Genomic DNA, 12,855 nt, shown 5'->3' on the forward strand with positions numbered 1-12,855 from the left:
ATCTGTATCACTGATCGGAGTGATTGGAATTCTTGTGTCCCTCACTGCTACTGTGAATTTATTGTTATTTAGCTTCAAAATCCCATCGTTCTTATAATTTTTGAAGGATGGGGTTTAGATCAGTATATATATATATATATATATATATATATATATATATATATATATATAAATATATATATATATATATATTCTTCCTCTGGCCCTAGTAAAGCTAATTCTGGGGCGTCTCTATATTCACCAAATTAGAGAAATCTAAAGAGAAAATCGATCTTCTATCTGCTGAAATGCCAGCTTAACAAATTAGATTCTTGTTTCGTGCAAGTGATTTGGTGACAGTTGGGGAATTAGAAGTAATAAGTTGTTGTGTTTGATACCCCCCCAGCCCTATCTGCACTCCCCCCTCTCCATCCTGCTTCCCTCCTCCTCTTTCAGACCCTTCTCCTCCTTCTGATCGTGGTGCCTCCTGTAGAGCGGTGGGTCTTCGCTCCTCAGCCTGCAGCAGGTGCTCCTCCTCCGGCCGCCAGCTCGCCAGCTCCCGGCACTGCATCTCCTACTCTAATTAGTACTGCTGCCCTCCATGTGGGCTCCATTAAACCGTGATTTAGCCGAAAGAAATATAATTATGGCTGCAAATAAAATAATCAGCATTGAAGAGCGATTTCCTTAATGAGATGGAGCGGTTGCACGTCACGGACTAAAGGGGTCTCATTAAAGGCTGGTAATAAAGCCTGGGCGAATATTGAACTTCAACCAAAAATCTCCCCATTGCAAGGAGACCCTCTGAGACCCCCCCAAACTTTGTGCTCTGGGACCCAGCCTGCAGCCCAGCTACCCACTTCTCCTTGGGACAGAGGGACCACAGGTGTCGTGGCTGCACCTTACTCATTATCCCTCACTAATAGTGCCATTAGTATACAATGTGTGTGCAGCCCTGAAACCTGTTACACTGCTTTATTTATGGGCCTATATGCTAAAAAATGAGTAAAAAAAAAAAGAAAAAACATATTTCACAGAAACATTATTACAAACAAAATGCACTTCATTGCCTATAATGGCACTGATATATATATATATTTAACTAGATTGATCAAGTTTCCCTTTATACATAAAACACCTGATAAAATATATGAATACGAGATTTAAGGAAATAAATATGTTGTATGTTTTTGGGGCATTCTGGATTTTTATTAAAAAAATATTTTTTTTATAAAAAAAAAATGGATTATGTTTATTACAGAAATAACAATAAAAGTCCAGATAAAATCTTCTAGGCAAAGACTGGAAACATGTTTTATTTTAATGATTTTACATATTTTTTATTTTTTTTATTTACTTACTCAATTATTTAGTTTCGATAATCACAATCATGTTTGCGTTACCATTTCAGTATCGGGGCACTGAAAGGGTTAATATATTAGGTGAACATACATGGAGAGGGTGAGTTATTCACTAACATTGATGAAGCCAACAGCATGTGATTGTGTATTTATTATTCACTAGCCATTGTGGCTACATGTGGGACAGTGAACTCGCACTAATGGACTTAAGGCAAATCTATCTGTTTATGCTTGATCTAGAAGGAAATCCATATTTATGAAACTTCAGCTTGCACCTTCTAGATAACTGATATATATATGCAATGACATTGTGGGAAATATCCTTCAGCAGCACAATGAGTCTTGAGAAAACAATTTGTATTCATGTGGAAATAACTGTCTGACAGTGAGAAGGATATTTCGAGGATGAGATTTAGGAACTTCAAAGAGATATAAAATATTTAAAGATAGGATTCCGATTAATGTTAAAGAGACCCCATGATATGCAGTGGGGATGGCTGAGTATGGTGTTCTCCTTAACTATATGCACCCATACATTACATATGGCAATGAGGAATACTCACCATGTTATATTTATATTAAAATCTCTTCATGTATATAGGTGACTGCTTAAAAGAAACTAGAACAATTTTTGCTTAAGCAGAAAAATGCTCATAGATTTATATTTATTAACTAATATGCTAGAAAAAGAAACAGTAAGATTTGAAGGCACAATCTAGAGATGGGAGACAATGTATGATATGTTCAATATTATTCACAACGAGTTGTCATTTTTTTGAAATTTTCTTACAATTTTACACTTGCTATACAGCATTTCACTGCATTATGGGGATGCACACATTTGATTAAGTCATTGATTTTTTTCTGTGAGTATTTACCTCTAACAGAATGTAAGCTCACATAACCAGTATGTCTTAAGTGTGTTAATGTCATTGTCAGCTTTGTATATTGTCATTTTTAACATTCCATATCATAATAGTGCCAGTGAACCTTCTGGTGCGCCATAAAGAAAAATATACTGTAATGTAATATATTCCACATACTGAAGGGCAGCACTATAGGGGGTGGTCAGCAACATGTAAGAATCAGATGAGGATTTATGGAATAAATGGCTGATATAGAAAACCTACTCACAAATGGTTTGTGTCAGTCTTTGTCCAGACTACTAAAATAAGTGATACGGTTTAAAGCTAAGATTAAGAAAGAGTGCTATTTAAAGGTACAGTAAAAGCTGTACGTCTTTTTAAAAAAAAGCAGAATCCCCCATGTCCACTGTTTCATTATCCAGTGTATATCTTTAATATCTCACACGTGGTCCAGTCCTGCCTCAGATTGTGACACAAATGTCATGCCTACCAACCACATCTATAACTCTTACCACAAATCCTAATGAAATAAACTACTATAATATATTTAATAGGGTACTGAACTAAAAAAGCATATGTATATATATATATATATATATAGATATTGATTTATCTTACTTTAATGATATAAGAGATGCTTTAATATAATTATATATATATATATATATATATATATATATATATATATATATATGTATGTGTGTGTGTGTACCATTTGGTATATGTGGTATACAATATTAATATGGACTACAGGCCCTCACATTGCAGGGGTGCCCAAGATAGTTCTTTGAAACTGGCATTAGTGATTAATAACACATTCTTTAAAAAAGTCTAAGCAATTATTTATTACCAAGTACGCACAAGAAGTCTGTTATTATATCACTTGATGACTTGACCCAAACTATAACTATATTTGCAGTTTTACACTAGTTATGACGTGTTCCACAACTAGCAGCCACCTAGATCCAACACAGGATACCAAAATGGAGAGGAGAGACCACCTTCCAGCTTGCATGGTCCTGGAGCCCTGATATTTTGTGTTTAGCCACTGCCAAGAGACAGTCATCATAGGACAAGATTGGTCTATTAACACAAACCAAAAAAAGTCAACATCCTAATATCTTGCATAGCTGAGTTATAATAGGTAATTAGACACCCATTAAAACACAGTAGCCACTACTTGAATAGATACAGAAGTTATTTAACACCAGAAAAAATTGTATACAATAGTTCCGTTAATAAGACTGTCATTATGATAACTAAACACTAGGGGGTTTGTTTCCATGCTTAAGATGGGTTATCACAATAGACAGTATTATATTATTTGATTGCCCTCAGTTTGCTTACATTTTGATTTAAGTGATCTCTAAATGACTACATGCATAGCAGATATTGGTATTATATTTATTTTTTATATTCCATTACGACCAATACTGTTTTTTCAGTCCATAATGTGTCACCTTGTAAGAGGGAAGAGTCATGGAGGTGTGTAACATACCAAGCGGACGGTCCAGACCCCTCTGTCCACTATCTAATCACACTCCCAAACATGTGTTCCTCTGGTCATTTTAAATGTTGGGTGGAATGTCAGGGATCATAATGTTCTGGAACTCTTTTCATTCTATTTCCCAGCAGATATAATCACAACTGTGTGGAACAAAAAGGAGTCAGCTCCAGACCATGTGACCCTGGAAATCTGCCCCTTCACCCTGAGATTGGGGCAAAGGCCCTGAGACTCAGGGTCAAACCATCCCAGGTATTCTGATATACCACAGCAGTGTGCATTCTGTCACAAGGTAACCATCTAGTTTAAAAGGCACAAATGCATCAATGCATGAAAAAATACCAAAAATCTCATTTCTCAAAATTATTATTTTTCTGTTTTAATATGCTGTATTTGATCACACTAAAAGGCCAAAATAGCCACATGAAAAAAAATCAACATGAAAAAATATGCAATGACTTTCATCACAATCTTTTCATATGCTTGCATCTCAATCCCATTTTATTTCTATTTCTTATTTTTTACTTTTGTGTTAATTTTTCAATCTGGGAGATGGTGCACCGAAGTCTTAGTATCATATAGCTCTACAGTCACAAATTATTTATTATTGAGCAGTAAGTGTGTAAGTGTATTAACAGGTGTATAAAATAATTATTATTATTAGTAGTAGTAGTAGTATCTTTTATTTATGAAGGACCAACACATTTTTCAGTGCTGTAAAATTTAAATGAGGCAGTTACAGACATCCCAACCTGAAAAAATTCATTTCAGGGAGATGATGTCATAAGCCACTGCGCCGCCCCCCGCCCCGTCGACGCTGCCACCACCAAACTTGCCTTATGGTCTTCCGACGCCTCGGTACCTGTGCCCTGGTCAGCCACTGTGGTAGATGGGCTCTGGAGACACTGGGAGAGCTACCAATCAGCACGCACGCTGTGTCACTCGGAGTGTGATTGGTCTCTCTTGTGCTAACTAACCTATCAGTTTTCTTGGTAGACGGGTTGTAAAGGTTAGCGCAAACAGAGAACAATCAGGACCAGGGCCGGCCCGACAATGGAGCCGAGTGGGGCAACTGCTCCTTTTTTTTTTTTTTTTTTTTAAGCGGAAGAGAGAGAGAGGTGCGCCGAGTGGTTTTCGCTTACCAAGTTGCCCGCTCGGCGCCCCTCTCTCTCCTCTGCGAGCCCTCTTCCTCTGTCTCGGTGCCAGCTTGTAATGCTGAGCGCCGGAAGATGACGTCATTTCCGGCGCTCAGCATTACAAACCGGCACCGAGACCGAGCAGGGAGACTCGCCGCAGGACTGCTGAAAGGTAAGTACAAGGGGGGGGGAGTAAGGGTAGATAAGAGGGAGGGAGGGAGAGTAAGGGTAGATAAGAGGGAGGGAGGGAGGGAGAGGAAGGGTAGATAATGGGGGGGCGGCAGGGACGGAGGGAGAGGAAGGGTAGATAATAGGGGGGGCGGCATTTTGTCTTGGGCCAGCCCTGATCAGGACGCACCACAGAAGAGGACCAAGGCACAGGCACCGGAAGCCATAGGAGGATGTGAGCACAAATATATTTTTGAGAGCGCAAGAAAGAATTTAATAGTCATAATTGAACTCGCTCACTCTCAAAATCGATTTCTGGGATGTCTCTTAGGGTTTGTGGGCGTCAGGGAGCCGCTATGAAAATACGGGAGACTCCCAGAACTTCCAGGAGAGTTATGATGTCTGCAGTTAACACATACTTAACAAATATACATTAATACATGTAGATACAGCAGGAGTTAAGAACCCTGCCTATAAGCTTGCTATATAGTCTTATGGTACATGAGCTCTCAATATAAGGATGTGGTATGGGTAACTGAAATAAGTGGATGGGTGAAAAGTGGGCGTAGTAGCTGTCTTGTAGCAGGTGTACTAAATCAAGCACATAGGCAGTCGTCTCCATAGATAAACATTGGCAGTAGAATGGATCATACTTTAGAGCTCAGTGACTTTAAACATGGCTCTGTCATAGGATGCCACCTTTGCCACAAGCCAGTTCATGAAATTTCTGCTCTGCTTGATCTGCCCCGGCCCACTGTGAGTGCTATTAGTGTGGAAGTGGAAGCCGCTAGGAGTAACAACAGCTCAGCAATGAAGCGGCAGACCTCACACACTTGCAGTTCCACTGTAGCCATAGCATTGTCTAGAGTAGCATACAAACAGGACTTTAGGTAATATTTAATATGGGATTGGGGTAGCGAGGTTGGTTGAAGGGTGAATAGAGCATGGGTGGTCTGACAACTTTGACTTTGGGTGCAACCCCAGCCAGATGTTCCTGGGTACATTTGGTAGACAACACACAACAATATGCAAAAGGAATTACATAGAACCCCATCAAAGCATCAAATAAATGGTAAAAGAACATTTACCCCTGGTATGAAAATGAAAGTCCATAAAACACAGTAAAACTTCACGCAGGGTCCAAAATCTTCATAACAATGAAATGCATGGGGGGCATTTCCCCCCTGCCTCCTTTCTAGCCCTCACTTGCGAATGTGAACAGAAAGGTAAGATAGAATTAGGTGTGTATTTTATTCCCATTAGGATTTGCTTTTGCTCAGATAAGACACCAATTTAGCGTACGTATTACAAAATCCTTAAAATGTAATTTATACATCAAAGTCAGAAATAAATATATTAAAACACAAATCTTATAATGGTCAAATTGCATATATTACAATGAGGAAGAGCAAGCTGCTCTAGAGTGCCCCATGAGCCTCTGTTTCTCACAAAACAGTAAGCACATCTTTTACTATGAATTTGATATAAAATATAAAAATTACACTGAATGTCTGTTGGGGTATATTAAGCATTATTTGTTAATCCGCCCAAACCCTTGTCTGGGCTTTACGGGGCTTTATGCCCCCATCTCTTTGCTAAACCAGACAAAAATATTAAGCACCATGATTACATGTAATAGAATTATTTTACAAAGTAAATCATTCACAATATGTATTCTTATTAACATCTGGTAGGAAGAAGGCTCTTACGTGCTCAACAACAAAACAAAATAATATACGGGTCTGAGGGAAAGAGGGAAAGGTATGTCACATATAACAAGCAAATTGTACTTATTGTTTTTTCTTGTCAATACTCAATCAAAACTCATAAATAATGCATTCTAGTTACTCCGTTGCAGCATGGCCACTATTCTTCCTATTGCAAAGCACAGTGACTATCGAAAGAGTTAAAAAAATTAAGAGGTCTAGTAAAATTCGTCATTTATATGGGAGTGTAAACTGAGGTTGTTAATAATTGTAGATATTTTTCAGAAGCCAAATTTAGTTGAGACATTCATTTGTCTCATGTGTAATAGGTTGTATTTAGGAAGGTTGTAAGGCCACATCTTTGTGGGCCTGGGTATATATACTGTATATATCTTGACAAACCCTGTAGTATGAGGGCCATACATGTCACGTTTAGGGGTCCTAAGCACAGTCCTCTAGGGCAATCAGAGTCAGGAACACCAGCTTTTAACAAAACGGCGCTTTATTTTAACTGCTCAAACCCCAAAACCAAATCATAAAAAGAAAACCTAGCTCCCGATTGGAGCCCTCTCTAACTACACTATCTTGGCCCAGACTGACCGGCCTAATCACCCACTAACTCAACCTCCCAGTCAGACCCAGCTACGCCAGGCTCTGGAAAACCTCCCCCAGACAGCACACAAAATGTCCAGGCAGGTATTGCCTCACTTGGCTCAGGGATGGTCTTCCTCTTCAGGGCCTCTCCTTGCCCTGGGAGCGCAGGAAACTTCCTCTTCCCCCAACAGTCTCTCTGACGTTACCGTCCTATAATTTCACATGTACAAAAGACAGATCCCAAAAGATCCCAGAATTTTCCTGCCTGAAATGGGTTGCTGTAAAAAAGTATGATTAAGCTGAAATTTCAGTCACTGACTATGTACTCTACTATTTGTAAGTCAGGGGGGTTTATTCACTAAGTTTGGAGTTATCCAACATTGTGACTTCAATATATTATAACAAAAAGGCAACCCTGTTAGTGTTCTTCTGCAAGAAAGGCTGTGCTATTTCTGTACAATGCATCACTGATGACTAGTGACGTGGGGTCACAACTGCGATGGGGCCTTTCCCTCTAGGAGGCACGGGGGCCATAGCAAACCACAGAAAGGGCCCTTCTAAAAATTTGGAACTGGCACGGGGAGACGGGAACGCAGCTGAGTCACGTTATGTTACATGATGTGACCCTGTGGTGAAACGGAGGCTGCTAGCATAGTATGCATGTGTTAGTGAGCATGGATATCTATGTATAGGTGTATGTAAGCGTGGATGTCTATGTATAAATGTATGTGAGCATGAATGTGTATGTATAAATGTATGTGAGCATAAAAGGCCTATGTATTAGCGTATATGGGCATGAAGGTGTATGTATAAGTGTATGTGATCATGAATTGCTATGTGGGCATAAATGTGTATGTGTAAGGATTTGTGTGTAAGCATGTATGTGTATGTGTAAGCATTTGTGTGTGAACATCTATGTGTAAGTGTGGAGTGGGATGGAGTGTGTGCTAGCATGAGTGGTGTAGGAGGGAGTGTGTGTGTGAATGATTGTGTACATGTGTTTAGTGAGTATGAGTGTGTTAGCATGTGCAAATTGTGTATGTCTGTTTACATATGTGTACAAGAGTGTGTGTTGGAGGGGGAGGGGCAATCATGACAAGATGTTTGGGGACAAAGAGGACACAGATAAGCCGTTTAGGATAGTACTGATAAGCTGCTTGGGGGGAAATTTTGCAATCGCAAGCTGTTTTACGGGCAATGATGGTGAAGTTAGGGGGCCCCAGGGCACTGTGGTTTCTAGTTAAGCCCGTGCTGATGCTTCAATGAAGTCTTACTGATTTAACTATGCATTATGCAGGAGGCGCATACTGGGGCTGGTCATGATCGAAAGTGACTCCAATGGAAACAGTGTTAATTTTTAAGGATCAATTGAAAAATGACAAGGAAAGCGATACTAATAAAATGCGTTATAAAATACCCATGCAGTTCAGGTCCTTTATAAGTGATGTTAAAATCTAACCACATTCAAATTCTTCCATTTATCCCTCATTATTACTATATTTTATTAATAATAACTAAATTGCTATTAATACAACTATATATATATATATTTTTTTTTTTTTTTTTTTAAATCCCATTTCAACTGTAGGCGATTCTTAAATTTTATGTTCCAATAAACTGCTTCTGTCTAAATTCCTTGTTTTATATCTGGTTCTTTGGATTTTATTGTTAAATATTTTATAATAAATCTCTTAGTGCTATAAATCTTTTGCCTATTATATGCGTCTATTCATCAGCAGGCCCCACATTTTTCCTTATTCTTATTCAGAGTAAAGATAATAACAACTTGTATGATGTACATTATGTATAATACCAGCAGTTACCCATGGGTCCCTGATGAGAATAGGAAGCTACAATGAATGATAAAACGATGTACAAAATGTGCTGTCTTCATTGGTCTGGCGTGTTCTGAGGTCCTTCATCAAGCTCAATAGTTGTGTAAGTGAATGGGCACCTGAGGTCTTTTTACAGAATTCTCTATAATATTTAATACTTAGTAAGCACTTTGGGGCAGCGGCTCCTTTCCTGATGTATTCAAACTTATTGTACCCCTGTCTTAATGTCTGCACGACTAACTTATTGCACCTCAATTATGTTAGAAACTGCTTAGCACATAAACAAAAACCTACATCTACGTATTTGGTGCTAACTCGTTCACTTTTACTCCCCTTGGTGTCAGGGCCGGCCGAAGACTTAACGCCGCCTGGGGCGAAGTTTAAAATGCCGCCCCCCGCCGACGCCGGGGGGGGGGCGGCATTATCTACCCCCCCCCCGGTACTTACCCTTAAACAGTCCTGCGGTGAGTCTCCCTGTGCTGCCACGGTGCCGGCTTGTAATGCTGAGCGCCGGAAATTCACGTCACTTCCGGCGCTCTGCATTACAAGCCGGCACCGAGACCAAACAGGGAAACTCGCCGCAGAGGAGAGAGAGAGAGGGGCGCCGAGCGGGTAAGTGAAAACCACTCGGTGCCCCTCTCTCTCTCCTCCGCTTCAAAAAAAACAAAAAAAAAAACGCTTGCCCCAGTCGGCTCCATTGTAGGGCCGGCCCTGCTTGGTGTATTACATTGTGTTACTACCAGTTTGATAATAACACAAAAGGAAAAACAATTATTCCACTCGGCGGCGGACCTTTCCGATCCTCAACCACAACTCTGTAACATCCTGTAAACCAGGAATATCAGCTTCAAAAAGGCTTTGGTAACCCCATTAGTTGGCCAACTCAATGTGATAAGCCTTTGTTGCCAAATGGAGTGCTAGTGCGAAGAACCAAATCCAGATCAGTCAATTGGTCTGTTGGGGCTGTAGTAGCTTGAAACAACCTTAGCAGCTGCAGCTTGACATTGAGAACTCTTGTTGACATGAAATGTCACATCCTCTGCATCTGTATTGCTCATATGACTTCAATTGTGTAGAATTATTGTTTATTCGTATCATCTTTAAAAGTTAAGTCCCACTTAACATAAGCAATATACTAATGTTTTGTTTTTGTTTTTTTACTTTGTAAATAATCTATAGATTCTACTCCTCTGTACTTTGGGAAAATGTAATCATTTAAAACAAAATAAAGCTTAAACAAAGCTGCCTTCATGCAGATTCTAGATGTAATTTTGGGGGGCTGTTCCTTATTCCATGACACACACATATCCTGTAATGGCTGCAGAGGGAATTTAGTCAATTTAATTATTCAAAACTAGAACAATTAAATTCTGCTCTCCCATAAATCAGACAGATTCCGAGCCGATCTTGCAGAATAATCTCTCCTGTGTAGGAACTGAAAATGGTAATTAATTAGTGTAAAGTACATTTTAATAATCATTGAGTTCTTCTTAGGATCAAAAACTAAATAACATTTTGAATGTTTTGATTTCTAAATATTTTTCCCCACAAATGACTCTTCTGGCATTATTGCAAAGCATAATTATTCAGTTTTACGTAATTTAATGTGTTATAAGCTAAAAGGTTCATTTTTGGTGCATATATCTCCATTCAAATTAATCAGGCAATGAAAGTTCTGCGTTTCTGGATTTTGTTTATTCTTAAAAGTTTATAGACTGTACTTTATTATCCAATAGGTGTCTTGTTTTGATGATTGTTAGATGATAGTTGAATATTTCACCATAGATAAACGTCCATTAATTTAAGTTAACATAAAATATAATGAAACCTATGAAAAAAAAATCTATATTTACATGTGGGTAAACATAGAATTTGATGGCAGATAAGAACCATTAAGCCTGTCTAGGCTGCCCATCTTTCCTGATACAAACACACAGAAGAAAGCCCTGCGCTCAAACTCCCATCACTCTTGGGCGGCAGCAACAGCTATAGTATTCGTCAGCTCAAAATACATAGAACAAACACCAAAAAGTAGTTACCTGCGCACTATCCCAAACACCTGTGCTTATTTAGACAAATGGAGGTTTTTAGTTTCACTCCAATGGCCATTAAAATGGAAGCTCACCTGCCACATCACGGCAAACCTCTTAGGCGAGTCCTACACTGAACAATTCACCTCGCTGCTGTGAGCTAAAGGTAAAAAATCGCTAATGAGACAGAGAGGGGTATTCTCTAAACCCCTACACATTTATTAGCCCTCAATAGGGACCATGTGGGGTGGTCGGCGGCAGCAATAGTAACCTGGCTGTGAAATACAAATTTGAAATACAAACACACAGAAGAAAGCCCTGCGCTCAAACTCCCATCACTCTTGGGCGGCAGCAACGGTTGCGCTCAAACTCCCGACAAAAGTGCTAAATTCAGCAAAGTAGGTGGAACAGCACCTTTAAATATTTCTACGCATTTCTAGTGCATAGTTGGTGAAATACAAATAAAATATGCAACCCACGTGACATTAAATATGTGCGTGCCCAAATTCACAAAGCATTTTGCAAGCATATGGCATTTTAATACATGCCAAAAACGTGTTTCAATCAGGAATGATTTCCAATAGTCTTGTAAGTAAGAGAAACTGCAAGACTTAACTTATTTACCGCACAATTACCTTTTTACACCTTTACCTTGTTTGTTGCAAAAATTTAATGCCTGCATTTTAAATGTTCAAACAATTCCATTTCCTAAATTCCTTGTAAAGCTGCATTCGCAGTAACATCTAAATTATTTATAGAAGACCACAGCCAACCTTCGCTGCAAATATTCAGAATTTCTCGCCCTCGCAAGCCAAGAAATTACAGGAAACATTTATATGTTTATTGTGCCATCTGTCAGTGAAAAGCTTGTTTGCATTTGGACTGTAACCAACTTTTAAACCAGATTTTTCTTGTCTCTACTTTTGACGTACGGATCAAAAATATTGAAAACATAGAAGCACTTTGGTCCCGTTGCAGAAAATGTTCTACCTCGACTTTGCTTGACTTAAGTCAACAACAAAGTAAGAAGCGTAGCTAGCATGTTGGACAAGAAAGAAGACATGTTCTTGTCTTTGTCATCTGTGGTTCTAAGAATTCTCAATCCCCAAAAGTAAAATAAACACGAGTAATTAAACATTTTAGAAGATTGTTGATGTACAAATGTTACAAAGGGTGCTGTAGGAAATCGTACCATCCTTTATACAATATGCTTGTGACCATCATTTATTAATCATGATTTTGGGATAGCTGAATTGAGCATCCAACATTAGGAAAACATTAGGAAAGCTGTTCTAACATAAGGCATGACAGTTACAAAGTACACAAGTCATTTAATGGCTTTATAAGACCTGAAGCTTTAAATTCCATGTTTTTTGTGAATTTTAATAAATGTAGGGACCTAGCCAAAACTTTTGAAGTCCACATAGAAAATTGGCAGCCCTGAAAGAAGTAATCCATCAGACACACACTAAATATAGCAGTTTCAATACACCTATGGGGGCCATACAGTCGTATTATCTTTGAATGCAGTAATCCATGGAATTTGAGTATTAGTATAGTACAGTATAGTACAGGTGCGTCCAACATGCGGCCCGTGGCACCTCGAGATGCGGCCCGCGTGAGATCAGCAGCCAGGGCAACCGGGATCATAAGAGCCCTGCTGCTTACCTGTGGGA

This window comes from Sceloporus occidentalis, unplaced genomic scaffold (assembly GCF_023333645.1).
Source record: "Sceloporus occidentalis isolate IW3139 unplaced genomic scaffold, rSceOcc1.0.p SCAF_78, whole genome shotgun sequence".
In the NCBI taxonomy this organism is placed as follows: Eukaryota; Metazoa; Chordata; class Lepidosauria; order Squamata; family Phrynosomatidae; genus Sceloporus; species Sceloporus occidentalis.